At 38.8% G+C, this 17,298-nt stretch overlaps 1 protein-coding gene and 1 pseudogene across 2 annotated transcripts in view; both read left to right on the top strand.

Moving 5' to 3' along the window:
• LOC307176230 (metabotropic glutamate receptor 7-like) overlaps positions 1-9,189 on the top strand; it is a 66,484-nt gene extending 57,295 nt beyond the window's left edge. The window contains exon 5 of the mRNA XM_079902148.1: positions 39-9,189. The gene's annotated coding sequence lies outside the window, so the exon portion shown is untranslated. The remainder of the gene's footprint in view (positions 1-38) is intronic.
• LOC307176031 (ferritin light chain-like) overlaps positions 1-17,298 on the top strand; it is a 22,086-nt pseudogene extending 4,788 nt beyond the window's left edge. Inside the window, exon 2 of the transcript in view lies at positions 16,537-17,298. The product of the transcript in view is annotated as a ferritin light chain-like (transcript). The remainder of the gene's footprint in view (positions 1-16,536) is intronic.

Here is a 17,298-nt window from a genome sequence, read left to right as displayed (position 1 = left end):
CATCAGTGATTTACCTGTGTTTCTTTTTTTTTAAACAGATTTCTGTGTGTGTGTGTCCCCATGATGAAAACATCATTAAAGTAAAATATCATGAATAGACTCTTAAGAAGCAGAGTCTACTGAAAGTCCTGGAAAATATGAAAGCACTAATATTCATGGACAGCTCTACACTCTGAAAGTTACTCCAAATGTTGTTGATCTCTCTTTTGTCTAGGAGTTTTTCAGATTTTCTACCATGATCATTTGTTAGTTTTATAATTACATAATAAAGGCATTACATCATACAATCTTTTGTTATCCACTGCAGTTTTAAAACTATTCCTTTCCTTGTCCTCAGCAGATATGTCATAGATTATTAGTACACAAGCAAAGACTTTCAACGTAACAGTACTTTATAGTGAGAAGAACTATACTGAGCTATCTCTATCCTAAGACAATGCACTAGGAAAGCACTAGGAATTCTTAAGCACTAGGAATACCGAGACGATCAAGGGGCAAGTTCCTTGCCTTCGAATATACATGATCATTATAGCAAATGCTTAAATAGCACTTAGTATGTAACTCACCACAGCAGTCTTATTATCCTCCTTTTTAATAGGTGAGCAGAGGAAGCCACAGGGAAGTCATAGGGTAAAGCCAGAATTTGAACCTAGGTAGACTAGTACACTCTCCACGGCTTTAACTACTACATTAATATATATATATATATATATATATATATATATATATGTATGTTACACATATATATATATATATAAAAAAAAAAACCTCCAAGTATTCCAAAGTTAAAAACACTTATCTACCAAAACTCAAAAAGCAGCACACAAACTTGCATAGAAAATAAACATGTAAAAGTTCATAAATAAACCACAATATAACCTGCTCCACATAATATACTGACTGCAGTGTCCTGGGCCTCTCCCATCCTTAGGTAGCTGGAAATTACAACAAAATAATACTTTTCACCTTTGGAAGCCACACCATCTCTCATACCAACCAACCAATTACTTCCTTAGAGAGAATAGGAAATTAACCTGAATATCATAAAAAAATATATATATATAGCATTACTGATGTAGAATCTTTGTTTAAAGACAATAATTTCAATAGCAGAGGGAACGTTACCATTGCAGGCTTCAGATAACCTCTATATTTCTCAGATTTCATGCTAAATCATAAAATGCCATATTGTGTCTGAAGCTATTTTTTCAATAGTCCATTTTCTTAAATGGACTAGCAATGCCGTAAATACTGAGGACCATTTTGGCTCCCAAATCCTAAAGCCATTCTGATTATGCCTGGGTGATCATGGGGACGTCATCGGAACTACCAGAGGACTGGCTGAAATACCAGTGTTCTGGCCAGCCTACAAATCAGAAATTATACAGAATCCAATTTTATTTTTTTGTTAAGTAATTCCTATGAGGCTTTTGGGATGTCAATGTAAAGTCCTTTCATGTGTAATCTTTATCCATTAGATAGGGAACAATGCCAATCCCCGTCATAAATACTTTCACAACCTGACACTGAAAATCCACTGTGGGGCATAGGACCTGCAAATAGGATATGAATCACACACATGCACTCATTCAGACAATCCACAAATATTCATTTTTAAGTCTACTATATGCCAATAATGTACCGGCCTCTCAGATGCCAAACCATGCTAAATGCTGAAACAGACATACTCAGTTCGGGCCCTCCTGGAACTTATTACCTACAGAACTGCCTTCATTGTAAATGGTCAGGTCTCAGCCAATGCTATTATCATCAGCAGGTGACCAAAGGATAGAGCTTGCTTTCTAAACAAGCTCCACACTCTTTGCTTTCAACATTTTTGTTTTCCTTCAAGGCACATAATCCAGTGGTCAGTTTCTCCCAGTTAGTGAGGTTTGGGGAAAAGGTACCCAGTGAACAATTCCTTGTAGCCTCACTCTTTCCTCACACTCTCCTCTGTGCTTTTGAGCTAAAGAGACCTGGATTAAAGTCACTTGCTCTAACCTTATTATTTTAAAATACGGCTGCTCCTGCTTTGAGGATTTCCACTGGACCAACACAGCAGCAAAGCAGCACTGAATCAGAAGCAGGTAAATTTCAAAATGACAGCTCTAAACATATCCACTCTCCTTTTGTTCTCCTCCTATCCCTTTGCTCTGAACACCTCTGCCCTGAGGCTTTGCCTTTACCCTTCTCTGATTACTGCTCCAAAAGGGTTTCCAAGAGCGGGGAGTATTTTATGGTTTCATTTGCTCCCAAGTCCTTGGTGGAAAAGGATGCTTGCTTCCTGATTCTTACTAATTCCACACTCACATCATCAACACAAAAACCATCATTAAAAAAAAATTTCCTCAGCTTCATATTTCTTCTGGGCCAACACTGAAAGAATATTTTCAAAGAAACACTATCCTCTCTCCTTTGCTCTTCTGAGTTTCACGTTCTTACCTCCAGTCTCATTTTCAACCCTTATTACGGGATGCATCACAAAAACAGAAGAAAGTTCTTTGTGCTGTCCTGTACCAGCTAATTATTCTAATTTGTTCTGTCTCTACCGAACAGAATGCAAAATCAACACAAAGGCTGATTATGCGACCTCTTCCAAGGGAATGGTCTTAGAGTTGTCTGTTTACTAATGAAGCTCAGTGTGTATTAAGGGTTGACTGAAGCAATCATCAGGAATTTTCATACCTTAAATTAGTCTTTTCTACCAGATGCACATCTTTCATTTCGGATAATATAACTTTTAAGTTCAGGATACAACTGGACAAAAGAAAAGAAAAAAAGGTAACCAACACAACATTTGCAGTAATAACACAGTAAGAGCTCTCATCCTTCCCTGAGGAATTCAGCCTACTTTATGGACACAATTTAGTACAAACTCATAAGAAAGCTAACAAAGCCCCAAACCACTTCACAAGAGCGTAGAGAGGTAAAGGTCAGAAATTATTACTGCCAGACCCAGCAGACAATGGCACCTACCGGAAAGAGCACAGGACAGGAAAACCTGGAAGCCTGTGTTCCAGTTTCGGTTATTCCTGTAAGCACTAGTACGATCTGAGTGAACTCAGCCTGCCTTGCTTTTTCCGTTTATAAAAACCTACATCATCCTCTCAGTAGAATGAAATGCCACATCTGAAAAGTTGCAGATCTCTTTAGGAAAGAAAAAAGCTCATGCTTTCCAACCAAAATGGAATAATTCAGTCAATGGAGACTTAATAAAAATCTGCCATAAAGCAATTGTTTACTTGAAATCTATCTTTTGTGGTATATTTATTGGGGTAAGGAGTGTAAGCAAATCATAATTAGAGTTACCGATTATTCCAGAAATCAAGGTCATTGAGTTCAGATTCCAACTTTGACCCTGACCCAGGCTTACAGAGATGTAAGATGTCCCAATACCTCATATCCAGCATACATGGGAGAAACAAGGTATGCAGACAGATCCTCTTATAAATATCCCATATGTCGTGGTTTTAATACAGGGTCTCAGATTCATTGCCATTCTTCGCATCCAGATGTGGGCATTTTCCTTTGAATTTAGGCAGGCTTTCCATGGCTTCAAACAATAGAGCAGGGGTCAGTAAACTATGGCTGGTGGGCCAAGTCTAGGCCTCTACCAGCTTTTATAAATGAAGCTTTATTGGAACACAGCCATGTTCCTTAGTATATGTATTGTTTGTGTCTGTTTTCACATCACAGCAGCAGAGCTAAGTAGTTGCAAATGAGACTGTATGGCTTGTAAAGCCTAAAATATTGACTGTCTGACACTTTATGGAAAAAGGTCTCCAACGCCTGCAATAGTATATAATGAAAGTGATGCTATGTAACATCTAAGACTAGGTCATAAAAGGTCATGCAGCTTTTGCATGATTCTCGTGGAATGCTTCAACCCTGGACACTCATTCTCTTGGAATACTCTATCTTGAATCCTAACTACCACGTTATGAGAAGTCCAAGCCACCTGGGCAGCCATCTATAGGCACTCCAGTCAACAGTCCTTGTTGGGCCCAGTCTTCAAGGGCTAGACATGTGAATTAAAATTATCTAGATGATTCCAGCCCCAGCCATCTGAATCCTCATGAGCTGAGGTTCCAGACATCAGTCATGGAGTAGAGACAAGCCATCTCCTCTGTGTACTGTTTGAATTGCTGACCCACAGAATCTGGGCACATATTAAAATTTTTGTTTATTTCACCACTAAGCTTGGACTTCTTTATTATGTAGCAATAGATAACTATAGCACTGTGTCTGTACACAGGATATCTACATTTCACAGAGCACAGATTTTTAGATGTGAATGTTGACTGCTCAATTTCTAAGAAGAACGTATACACACACATAGGTACAAAATGTTTATGTATATGTAAATATTAGACCTATATAATAAACTAATCTATATTATCCATAAAATGAGGGGGCCTTGATAATGGCTAACATTATTTTTCGGTATTTATTGTGTTCCAAGAACTGATAAATTCTTGCATTGTATGAATTTTCTCTTTCACCCTCATAGCAACTCCCTGAGAGAAGTAATGGTATCTCTATTTTATAGATGAGAAAACTGAGGCAAAAACAGATAACATGCTCAAGAGTACTCAACAAGTAAATTTTAGAGTCAAGATTTGAACCCAGGTTCTCAAGTTTTAGATCCCTTACTCATACTCACCAAGCTATATACTGAGGAAGGGGATGAAAGCTGACGCCATTACCTCATGCTCAAGAAGTTAGACAGAAACTTAGCAGGTATGGTTGAAAGAAGACAGGACTTGGAGTCGTAAGTCCAGAGCCTGAGTTATGAGATGAATTCTCCTCTCATCTAGATATAGGTTTGTTTTTAGAAAATGAAGAAGATCACTGCATATTTTGATTGTTAATTTCTGTACTTAATGATTACCAAAAAATGGAACTTTACCAGGGAGCTATTTTGCAATGACATAAATTATTGATTCAAACTCAAACCTTTATTATAAATTATTGATTCAAAATCAAATCTTTATTAAGTCTCCCTTGCATCAGAAGTTTTTCCCACTCTTCATTTCTTTGAAACCCTTTCCTGTCTACTCTTGGCCAAAGCTTGAAGCCTAATTTAACACTTGGAAATAAAATAATGAAATAGTCATAACACAGCAATTCCAATGCCTACTGAAATGGAAGCTCTAAATAATTTTTCAGATAATTTAGGAAATTAAAAATATTTACATCATAGATGCAAAGACAGAAGTTACTTGTGTAATAAACGGTGAGACAAAAAGTTTCTGGTCAAGTAGATTTGTTTATATATGATCACTAATCTGAGTTCTACCCCTGTGCTAAAACCCAGTGACAGGTTGCATACAGCTTCTAAAGGGATAGTTCAGTGCATTGGGTCAAATTCATGCCATAAAATGTGGTATTAGTAGTAGTACTAGAAGACAGAGTGACTGTCTTCTTTGGGACATAGATGAAGACCCCAAGATAGACAATATCAAGGACAAATTATGTAGAATAAGATACTATCTCAGTCCTTGGAACATGTCATCCAGGATAGAACAAGAAGTAGATTTATTATCAAGTACATGAAGCCAGAGACAGTAAGCAGTGAGTGGTAGTTGGTTAAAATAGACAGGTTTTAGAAGTAGAGGCACGGATGTAGAAAACAAACTTAGGGTTACCAGGGGATTGTGGCAGGGAGGCTAAATTGGGAGATTGGGACTGAAATATACACACTACTATACATAAAATAGATAACTAGTAAGAACCTGCTCTTCTTATTAGCCCAGGGAACTCCATTCAGTACTCTGTAATGGGCTATTTGGAAAAGACTCCAAAAAAAAAAAATAAAAGTGCGGCTTCCCTGGTGGCACAGTGGTTGAGAGTCTGCCTGCTGATGCAGGGAACACGGGTTCGTGCCCCGGTCCGCGAAGATCCCACATGCCGCGGAGCGGCTGGGCCCGTGAGCCATGGCCGCTGAGCCTGCGCGTCTGGAGCCTGTGCTCCACAACGGGAAAGGCCACAACAGTGAGAGGCCCGCGTACTGAAAAAAGAAAAAAAAAAAGTGGATATATGTACATGTATAACTGATTCACTTTGCTGTACACCTGAAACTAACACAACACTGTACATCAACTACACTCCAATAAAATTTAAAAAAAAAAAACAGGGTTTAAGAACCATAGTCAGGGAGCAGTGTGGATTGGAAAGACCTGGCAAGAAATATTTCTGCATCCTCAGACAATGCTCCCCAAGCTGTCTATTGCAAGGGTGAGCATTTAAGAGATCTTTGACCTAAGGAGGACATGAGATTAACAATCTATCCCAATGTACATGAATTATTCTCCTCGGTACTATCAGAAATCAGATGGCATCCTAGAGCAGGGGTCAGCAGATCTTTTTGTAAAGGGTTAGATAGTAAATATTTTGGATTTTCTGTACCATACATCTCCATTGCAACTGCCCATCTGCTGCTGTAGCACAGAAACAGCCATGCACAATACGTTAATGAATGGATGCGGCTGTGTTCAAGCCAAACGTTATGTACAAAACCAGGAGTCAAGCGAGATCTGATCAGTGGGCCAGAGTGTGCGGACCCCAGTTCTGGGTCAGTGTTCACAGCTGAATGAGTCATGAGGCCTTAAGTTCCAGTTCTCATTGTACTACTTTCTACCTGGGTGAACTTGGGTTCATCCTTTTATTTATATGGGCCACTGTATTAGTCAAGGTTCTCCAGAAAAACAGAACCAACAGCATGTGTATACAACGTGCCCATATATACTGATAGATATAGATCTAGATATCGATATTGATACCTAGATCTATATCCATATCTATATAAAGATAGAGAAAGACAGAGATTTTAAACAACTGGTTCACACAATAATAGAGGCTTGGGAAATTCAAAATCTGCAGGTTAGGCTGTCTAGAGACTCTCGGAAGAGTTGCAGTTCAATTTCTGTAAGTCTTCTGGCAGAATTCCTTTTTGCGACAGGGAGGTCAGTCTTTGTTTTATTAAGAGCTTCACCTGATTGGATGAGGCCCATGCATATTATGAAGGATCACCTGCTTTACTCAAAGTCCGCCACAAATTTAATTATGAATTTCATCCAAAAACACCATCACAGGGACTACCCTGGTGGCACAGTGGTTAAGAATCCGCCTGCCAATGCAGGGGACACGGGTTTGAGCCCTGGTCTGGGAAGATCTCACGTGCCGTGGAGCAACTAAGCCCATGCACCACAGCTACTGAGCCCGTGCACCTAGCGCCCATGCTCTGCAACAAGAGAAGCCACTGCAATGAGAAGCCCGCACACCCCAACAAAGAGTAGCCCTCGCTTGCTGCAAATAGAGAGAGCCCACGTGCAGCAACGAAGACCCAATGCAGCCAAAAATATAAATAAATAAAACATAAAAATTTTAAAAAACACAAAAACACCATCACAGAAATATCCAGAATAATATTTGACCAAATAACTGGGCATGGTGGCCCAGACAAATTGACATGGAAAATTCACCACCTAAGCCATAGTTTTGTCACCTGTTACTGAGAAATATGACTTATCTGAACTATTTTGATACCTAGAAGATACCTTCTAGAGGTAACACCCTCAGTATTTTACATGGTAGGCAATAGAGGGAATGAGCCCATTTGCCCAGTCATATGACACCTAAAGGATAAAATTCTGTCTTCTCTCTCCAACCCACAAGGATGAATGCCAAAAGTACATCACTTATATCTGCTTTAGCTAACATAGGATAGGTCTGGAACAGACCTATGCTCCCAGTAAGTCTCATGAAATGCTGTTTCATTAAGGAGAGACTTTACTTGCTAAGATTAGAAGCAAAAGAGGGTGGTGGATGAAAAACTGCCCCAGGATATAAGCTCATGCAAGGAAGCAGGAGAGAGAATGGGTATCCGAAGATGTGCGCTCTGAGCCAACACTAATTCCACAGCATCAGGTTATAATTCAGGCAGCCCAACCGCTGGGGGTTTTTTCCCCTTCTTCTTTTCCCCCAAAGAGGGACAAGCATACTGACAAAGGAAGAGCATCAGTCACCACAGATAAATTGCTTTTTAGAGGTGATCTCGCAAATGATTTGGCTCAGTGTAGACTATGATTTGGCCCCCAAACCATAAGCTAGAGCATTTCATTCCAGGTCCCTCCTCAAATATCCATGATAGGTAAAACTTTGGCATCAAGTAGGTCTTGAAATCTCCCCAGGTGATTATAATATGCAACCAGGGCTGAGAATCTGGAGATGTAGAGCAAACTTAAATTGAACTTTAGTTAAACAGTAAAACAAGCTCTGACTCTACTGGCTGGAGCTAGACAAGGGATATGGATTTAGTGGGATGAGAAGATAAAGGACACCAGGGAGTAAATCAAATGCTTTACACCTGTGCTTAGCTAATTGCTACTCAGATAATTCAGACAATCTTACAGCACCTGAACCCTGAAATGCCTTAGTTCTGTTTAAAAAAAAGTAACTCTTCAAGTAACTGAACTCTGAGAATCATGCCAATCATAAAGAAAAAGAAGAAATCTTATTTTTTGAATTAGTTGATTTCATATATACTGTTTCACTTTCATGATATTAACTAGTTATCTTTCTTTCCATTTTATGTTTGAGGAAAGTAAGGCTTTAAAGTCTCAGTAATTTTCTCAAGGTCACTTGTTAAGGGTGTGGTAGGCAGCATAATGGCTCCTAAAAATGCCCTCACCCTAATCCCTAGAACCCAATAATATGTTACCTTACATGGTAAAGAGGACTTTGCAGATATGACTGAAGTTATAGGCCTTGAGATAGAAAGATTATCCTGGATTACCTCATGGAACAAATCTAATTGCATGAGTCCTTAAAAGCAGAAAACCATTCCCAACTGTAGAAAGAGAAAGAGAGAGATGTCCTAATAGAAGCAGAATCAGAGAGATGCAACATTTTGGGTTTTGTAGGTGGAGAAAGGGGACTCTGAGTCAAGGACTACAAGTGACTGCTGGAAGCGGATAAAGTCCAGGGAACAGAAACACCCCTAAGAGCCTCCAGAAAAGAATGTACCTCTGCCAACACTTTTTTTTCTTTTTTAACCATCTTTATTGGAGTATAATTGCTTTACAATGGCGTGTTAGTTTCTGCTTCATAACAAAGTGAATCAGCTATACATATACATATATCCCCATATCTCCTCCCTCTTGCATCTCCCTCCCACCCTCCCTTGCCTATCCCACACATCTAGGTGGACACAAAGCACAGAGCTGATCTCCCTGTGCTTTGTGGCTGCTTCCCACTAGCTAGCTCTTTTACATTTGGTAGTGTATATATGTCCATGCCACTCTCTCACTTCATCCCAGATTACCCTTCCCCATCCCTGTGTCCTCAAGTCCACTCTCTATGGCTGCGTCTTTATTCCTGCCCTGCCCCTAGGGTCTTCATAACCATTTTTTCTTTTTTTTTTTGATTCCATATATATGTGTTAGCATATGGTATTTGTTTTTCTCTTTCTGACTTACTTCACTCTGTATGACAGTCTCTAGGTCGATCCACCTCACTACAAATAACTCAATTTCATTTCTTTTTATGGCTGAGTAATATTCCATTGTATATATGTGCCACATCTTTATCCATTCATCTGTCGATCCTGCCAACACTTTTACTCAATTGAGGCCAATGTCAGACTTGTAAGGTAATAAATTTACGTTGCTTTGAGTCACTAAATTTGGGATAATTTGTATGAAAGCAATAAAAAAAAATACAGAGGTCCTACAAGAGCCAGGCTATATATTTATACTTAAGTATTTCTGAAATGAATTTAACCTTGTGATTGACAGCAGCAGCAGCAGCAGCTTCCAAGGGATCCCACCACACACCTGAGGCAAAAGGAGCCTAATACAAAGCAGTGACAGCAGCAGGTCACTGCCCCACACTTGGGGTAGAGGGGGACTTGATCTACTGTAGCAGCAGCATAGCCTGAATGGGAACCCATCCTCCTGTGGCACTAGTCCCATCAACATTAGTCTAATCTGCTAGCATCTGCTGTGCCAACAGGCCCAACATATACAAACCCTCCAACTCAGTAGCATTAAGTGAGCCAGGCTCAGTGTTTCCTGAAACTCATATCCAGTTGCACTGGAAATCCAAGATATCACCTACTGTTATGAAAACATAAACAATAACAGAAGACTGGGAACTTCAGAAAGAAAAGGGGAACAATGGAATGCGTGAAAACAAATGGGGTAAATATAAGAGACTATCATTAGCCTCATGAGTTTCTTAAATTCTATATGATGGTCAAAGCAAAAATGATGACACCATCTGATGGGGTTCTCAATGTAGAGAAAGGAAATACTACAGAAAATCATACTTTAACTTCACTTGAAGTAATGAAACACTGATTCCAGTAGGCTATGATAAGTTACATATGTATACTGTAATGCCAAAAGCAACCACTAAGAAAACTATACAAACAGTATACACAAATGATTATAAATGAATTAAATTAAAATGGACTTATTAAAAAATGTTTAAGTCATCCACAAGAAGGAAAAATAAGGGAAACACAGGATTGAGAAACTAAGGTAAAAGACAAAACAAAAAATAACATGGTAGACCAAATCTTTGACATGGCAATAATTACATTACCGGAAAATGATCTAAATAACCAAGTCAAAGACAGAGATTGGAAGAGTAGATTAAAAAATCGCAAGCATGATCCAACTATATACTGTCTATAAGAAGCTTACTTTCAACATCATGATATAGGTAGTTCAAAGTAAAAGGATGAAAATGATATATCATGTGAACATTAATCAGAAAAAGCAGGAATGGCTATATTAATATCAGATAAAGTAGACGTCAGAGCAAAGGAAATTATTAGGGGCAAAGAGGGTCATTACATAAAGATAACAGAAATAATCCACCTAGATGACCTAGTGATACTAAATGTGTGTGCACCAAACAACAGAACTTCAAAATGCATGAAGCAAACACTGAAAAAGGTAAAAGGAGAAAGTTTTAAATCCACAATTATTATTTGAGACTTCAACACAGCAATTTATACAACTACCAGAGAGAAAAATCAGCAAGGATATGGAAGAACTGAAAACATCATCAATCAACAGGATATAACTGACATTTAAAGAACACACTCAGTAAGAGCAGAATACATATTGAAGTGTCCATGGAACATTCACTCATATACCATATACTGGGTGATAAAAAAACATTAGCAGATTTAAAAGAATTAAAATCACAGAGAGTATGTTCTCTAGCCATAATGGAATCAGACTAGAAATCAATAAGAGAAAGACAACAGGAAAATCTTCAATCACATGAAAACTAAACATCACACTTCCAAATAACTCATGGGTAAAAAAGACAGCATCAAGGAAAAAATTTTTAAATGCATAGAATAAAAGAAAATGGAGATATAACAGATCAAAGTTTGTGGAATGAAGTGAAAGCAACGCTGAAAGGGAAGTTTATAGCACTAAATTGGGAAAGAAAATATTTCAAAGCAATAATCTAATTTTCTATATTAAAATAGTAAAAAAGGAAGAGGAAAAAACACTAAACAAGCAGAAAGAAGGAAATAATAAAGATGAAACAGAAATCCATGAAACTGAAAACAGGAAAATAGGGGGGAAAATCAATGAAACAAAAGGCTGGTTCTTTTGAAATAAACAATCTAACCAATAAAGATCTAGAAAGACTGATAAAGATAAACAGAGAGATGGCACAAATCACAGATATCAGAAATGCAACCAGGGATACCATGACATATCCTGCAGGTTAATGAGGGACAAGTTACTATGAACAAGTCTACACTATAAATTCAAAAATGTAGATGAAATGGGCCAATGTTTCTACACCCAAAACTACCAAAACTCAGCCAAGATGAAATAGATAATCTCAATTTTCCTGTAACCATTAGAAACACTGGTTTTTCATTTAAAAACTCCCAAAAGAAATATTCAGGCTTAGATGTTTCACTTTTACCCAAGACTTAAAGAATTAACACCAATTTTACATGATTTGATAAGAAATAGAAGTAGAGGGAACAGTTTCTAATTAATTTTATGAAGCCAGTATTACCTTGATACCAAAACCATACAGGGATAGTATAGAAAGAAGAAACCTACAGACCAATATTTTTTATGAAATTGGCTGAAAAACCCTCAGCCAAATATTAGCAAATTAAATCCAGAAATATATGAAAAGAATAATATACCATGACCAAGTGGGATTTATTCCAGTTATGCAAAGTTGGTTAAATATTTGAAAATTAAACAGTGTAATCCACCATATCCAATAGATTAAGGGGGAAAAGTCATGTGATCCTATCCATTAATGCAGAGAAAGCATTTGACAAAATCCAATCCCATTCATGATTTTAAAGAAAGAAGAAAAAAAACTCCAAGCAGACTAGGAATAGAAAAGGAACATACTGAAACTCATAAAGATGATCTACAAACAACCTATACCGACATGATATTTAACTGTGAAAGACTGGATGCTTTCTCTGTAAGATCAGAAACAAGGCACCGATATCTGCTCTCACCACTTTTATTGAATATATCACTGGAGGTTCTAGTAAGAAAATAAAGCAAAAATAAATAAATACATAAATTTAAAAGTTAAATTTTTTAAAAGTTTATTTAAAAGATAAAAGGACTATTCCTACTACGTTGCATAGGAAGGAACATATCCTACTGAATGTTGAATAGCAATATATCCTATTATACTGAATAAGGAAAAGTAAAACTGTCTGTATCTGAAGATGAGATGATAATCTAAATGGAGAAAATACCAAGGAATCCACAAAAAGCTTGAGAAATAATATTAGTTTGTAAATGATTTAGAGTACAAGATCACCACAATTTTATCAAATTATATATTAATAACAAATGTGTAGAAGCTTAAATAAAACTATGTGATGCCATTTACAACTGACCTAAATAAATACTTAAATATAAGCCCAATAAGACATTTATAGGACCTCTAGACTGAAAATTACAAAATGCTGATGAAGAAAAATTTTTAAGTCTCAAACAAATAGGGAGACATACCTTGTTCATGGATTAGAAAACACAACATGATAAAGATGTCAATCCTCCCCAAGTTAAGAGGCTTAACACAATTACTCTTAAAATGCCCTCAAGGTTTTTGTGGATATAGACAAGCTTATTCTAAGATTTATATGGTAAGAAGAGGCTGAAGAATAGCTAAAACAACTTGTAAAGGAAGATGAAAATGGGAGGAATTAATCTACCCAATTTCAAGAGTTTGCAGTAATGATGGAGGGTAGATACATAGATCAATGGAATGGAATAGAGAACCCAGAAATAGACTGACATCAATACATATAACTTGTTTTTGACAGCAGTGCAAAAGCTATCAAGGAAGAATAGACTTTTCAAAAAATGGTACTGAAACAGTTGGACATCCCTCGACAAAAACAAACAAACAAAAAATGAACCTTAACCTCCACACCTTACACAAAAATTAAATCAAAGTGGATCATAATCTTAAATGTAAAAGCAGGACATTTTTAGAAAAACAATAGGAGAAAATGTTTGGCATCTAGAACTAGGGGAATAATTCTTAGACTTGACACCAAAAGTATGATCAATAAAGGCAAAAACTGATAAATTGGATCTCATCAAAATGAGTTAAAAATGCTTCATAGAAGATCCTTTTAAGTGGATGAAAACTCAAATTACACAGTAGGAAAACATATTTGAAAATCCCATATGAGACAAATGACTTGTATCTATAATATACAAAGAACTCTCCAAACAACTTAAAAAAATCCAACTAGAAAATAGGCAGAAGACAGGAACAGACATTTCATGGAAGAGAATATACACACGGCAAAGGAGCACATGAAAAGATGCTCAGCATCATTAGCCATTAGGGAAATGCCAATTAAGACCATAATGAGATGTCAGAGAGTAACTAAAATTAAAGTATAGTGACAACATCAAATGCTGGCGAGTACATAGAAAAATTATATCACATCACTGGTGGGAAAATAAAATGGTTTAGCCACTCTGATCAACAGCTTGACAGTCTCTTTTAATCCTAAAAGTAGATTCACCCTACAACGCAGTAATTGTACTCTTGAGCATTTATCCAAAAGAAACAAAAACTTAATTAAGTTCCCACAGAAACTTACACATAAATGTTCATAGCAGTTTTATTTATAATAGCCCCAAACTGGCAACTACCCAAATGTCTTGCAGTGGATGAATGTTGAAACAAATTGTGATAAAATCTTATGATAGAATACTACCGAGCAACAGAAAGGAACAAATTATTAATATACGCAAAAATTGAAATGAACTTCAAGGGAATGATGCCGAGGGAAAAATTTTGAAAAGCCGATCTCCGAAGATTAAGTAATTCATGATTATGTTTACATATTATTCTTAAAATAACAAAACTGTGGAGATGGAGAACAGAGTAGAAGTTGCCAAGGGTTAGAGTGGGGGTAGAAGGTACAGCGGGGGAACTCTGTGAGGTTTTTGTGGTTCCAGTACAAATAATACAGCAATCTTGGTTTTAATCCCTAAAGATTTCTAAAAGCAATTCCTAATAAGAGGTGTCCAGATATTTAGCAATGGCAGATTAGAGGTATAGCTCCCCAACATAACAACTTCAAAAGAGAACATACTAATTCAATGTATATGTTAATTTCAAAAAAAAGGCCTGTCACAATACTTAAATGGTATATATCTTATTATTCTAAGTATCCAGCTATACCAGATGGACTAGCAAGATTTTCTGTACATTCAACCTTATTTAAGACAGTAAATCTTATAATAAGACAGTTAGAAAAAGAAAAAAAAACAAACCTCAACTACAGTTGGATATTCTCATAGGAAGATGAGGTGAAAATATGCAGCAGCGGTTCAAAAGCTTAAGCAGTGGCACCTAAATTTGGTTGTGCATTAGAATCATCTGAAGCACTTTTTAAAAACCCTCACACTGACGGTTGGTCATCGTAGACCAATAAAATCATTTTAAATCTCCTCAGACGATGCCAATGTCTAGCCAGAACTGAGAACCAGCGGACTAAGCAGAAGGGGATGTTTCTACAAAGATCTCTTAACAATAAGTCCTTTCACCCAATCAGATTTACCTCCCCGCAAAGGGCTAAAGAATGCTAGTGTTGTCCATACTTGCTTAGCTTTAATTAGCACTTGTGACTTGCCCAAAACCTAGATCATGTTTCCCCTAAATTTCATGTTATTCCCTACGTTTTTCAAACCCAGGGCTAAGGGGTTTGCCAGGATGAGATTTTAAGTGCTCACACAGGGCAAGTCCCTGGCAAACCAGGACAGCGGTCCCTCTACATTGAAATGTAAAGCATCCTAAATAACCCTGACACTGCTCCCAGATCCTAGTCTGTGCCAACCAGTGGAGAAAAGGCATTCTCCATTACCACCACGGCAAATGCTGCTGTACTTGCCTTGGCTGGTCCCTATCTTTTCCAGGCACCACTCCCCTTCACCTGCTGGTGGACGCTTTGGCCAGCTGACAATGCAGATATTTTCAAACTTTAAGGTGAATAAAAATCATCTGGAGGGCCTGTTATAACAGAGATCACTGAGCCCCACCAGAGTTGCTGATTGCATAGGGCTGGGACAGGGCCCTAAAACTTGAATATCTGACACATTATCAGGGGACGCTGGTAAAACTGGTCAGGTTGTTACCGAATGCAGGTTCGTGTGTCTGAAGCACAGTGAGGCCAAACAAACCTAAAGGTTGGAGTCTGGAGCAGAGAAAGGTTTATTGCAGGATCGAGCAAGGAGAGGGGTGGCCCGAGTTCCAAAACACCCTGAAATCTCCAAAGGATTTCAGCAAAGCATGTTTAAAGGCCAGGTGAGGGAGGGACGTCCCAGGGAATGTGATCAGCTCGTGCACAATCCTCTGATTGGTTGATGTGGAGGCCACAGGGCAGGTAACATTATCCATCCTTAGGTGCCAGAAGGTCTGGGGGCTACGCGCTCATGATCATCAAGGAGTTAATTTCTTCCATTGGGTGGTGGTTTTTAGCATCTGAAAACTCAAGAAATATGCCTGAGATACTATTATCTGAGTACTTCAGAGAGGAACTACAGCAGAGGATATGGGGGATGGGTCTGTCCTAGGAAGGCCCCATAGGGTACTGCTTGGTTACAAGGTGACCATACTTTGAGAACCACTGCTCTAGTGGCTTGGAATGTTCAGAAAGTAATGGAAGAATCCCTTCCCAGGTCTAGATTCTAGTATCGCCAGCTATTTTGGTGGGGGGAAGGGTAAGTTTTGTCCTTGCTTGGACTTCTGGTTCATTTATATCAAAGCCTATTTGAGGCAGTGCGCTCGGCAGTCCTGCAGTTCTGTCTTTTGCTTCAACAGTGTTTGGAATGAACAGACCCAGGGACGCTCCTTGCTCCAGCCCCCGACCACCCTCCAACCTTTCTTCCTGTCGCAACCTTTGGAATCAGCCACTCAGCTATCCTCAGCCTCCAGGACAGGCCAACACCGTTTTTTGAGCTTAGCTCCTTATCACTGATCAACCACGAGTTCCCAGGTGCGTCAGAATTATTCCATCGAGGTGGAGGCCGCCGTCCACCGCCTGTTCAACATGCATCTGGGGACACTTACCTCTCTCTGAGCTTCTATTTCGACAGCAACGATGGGACTCTGGACAGTGTGGGCCACATTTTTCGCCAACTGGCTGAGGAGAAGTGTGAGGGCGCGCAGCGTCTCTTGAAAATGCAAAACCAGTGCTGTGGCCGCGCCCTCTTCCAGGATGCGCGGAAGCCTTCTCAAGATGAGTGGGGTAAAACCCAGGACGCTGTGGAAGCCGCCATTCTTAGGGAGAAGAGCCCGCACCAGGCACTATCACATCTGCGCGCCCTGGCTTCCGCCCGCGCAGACTCCCACCTCTGTGACTTCCTGGAGAGCCGCTTCCTGGAGGAGCAGGTGAAACTCATCAAGAAGATGGGCGACCACCTGACCAACCTCCGCAGGCTGGCTGGTCCGCAGGCTGTGCTGGGCGAGTATCTCTTTGAAAGGCTCACCGTCGAGCACAAACAGGAGTCTCTGAAGTCCAGCGGCCTCTGAGGAGCCCCTCTGGCATCAGAGCTTCTGCCTGAAGCCCTGCTCTGCAGCTACTAGGCAGCTCTGTAACCGCCCTGGAGCCCTCTCCCAAGCCTTGGACCAAATGGAAACAATAACGCTTTTTGCAGAAGGAAAAAAAAAAGCCTATTTGAAACACAAACAGAATAAAGAGGAAAAAAAGAAATATATATATATGTATATATATATATATTCATGTTTTTT

This window comes from Stenella coeruleoalba, assembly GCF_951394435.1.
Source record: "Stenella coeruleoalba genome assembly, chromosome: 17".
Taxonomy (NCBI): Eukaryota; Metazoa; Chordata; class Mammalia; order Artiodactyla; family Delphinidae; genus Stenella; species Stenella coeruleoalba.
Note: the sequence above shows the minus strand (reverse complement) of the source record. Positions and strands in the feature narration are given on the sequence as shown.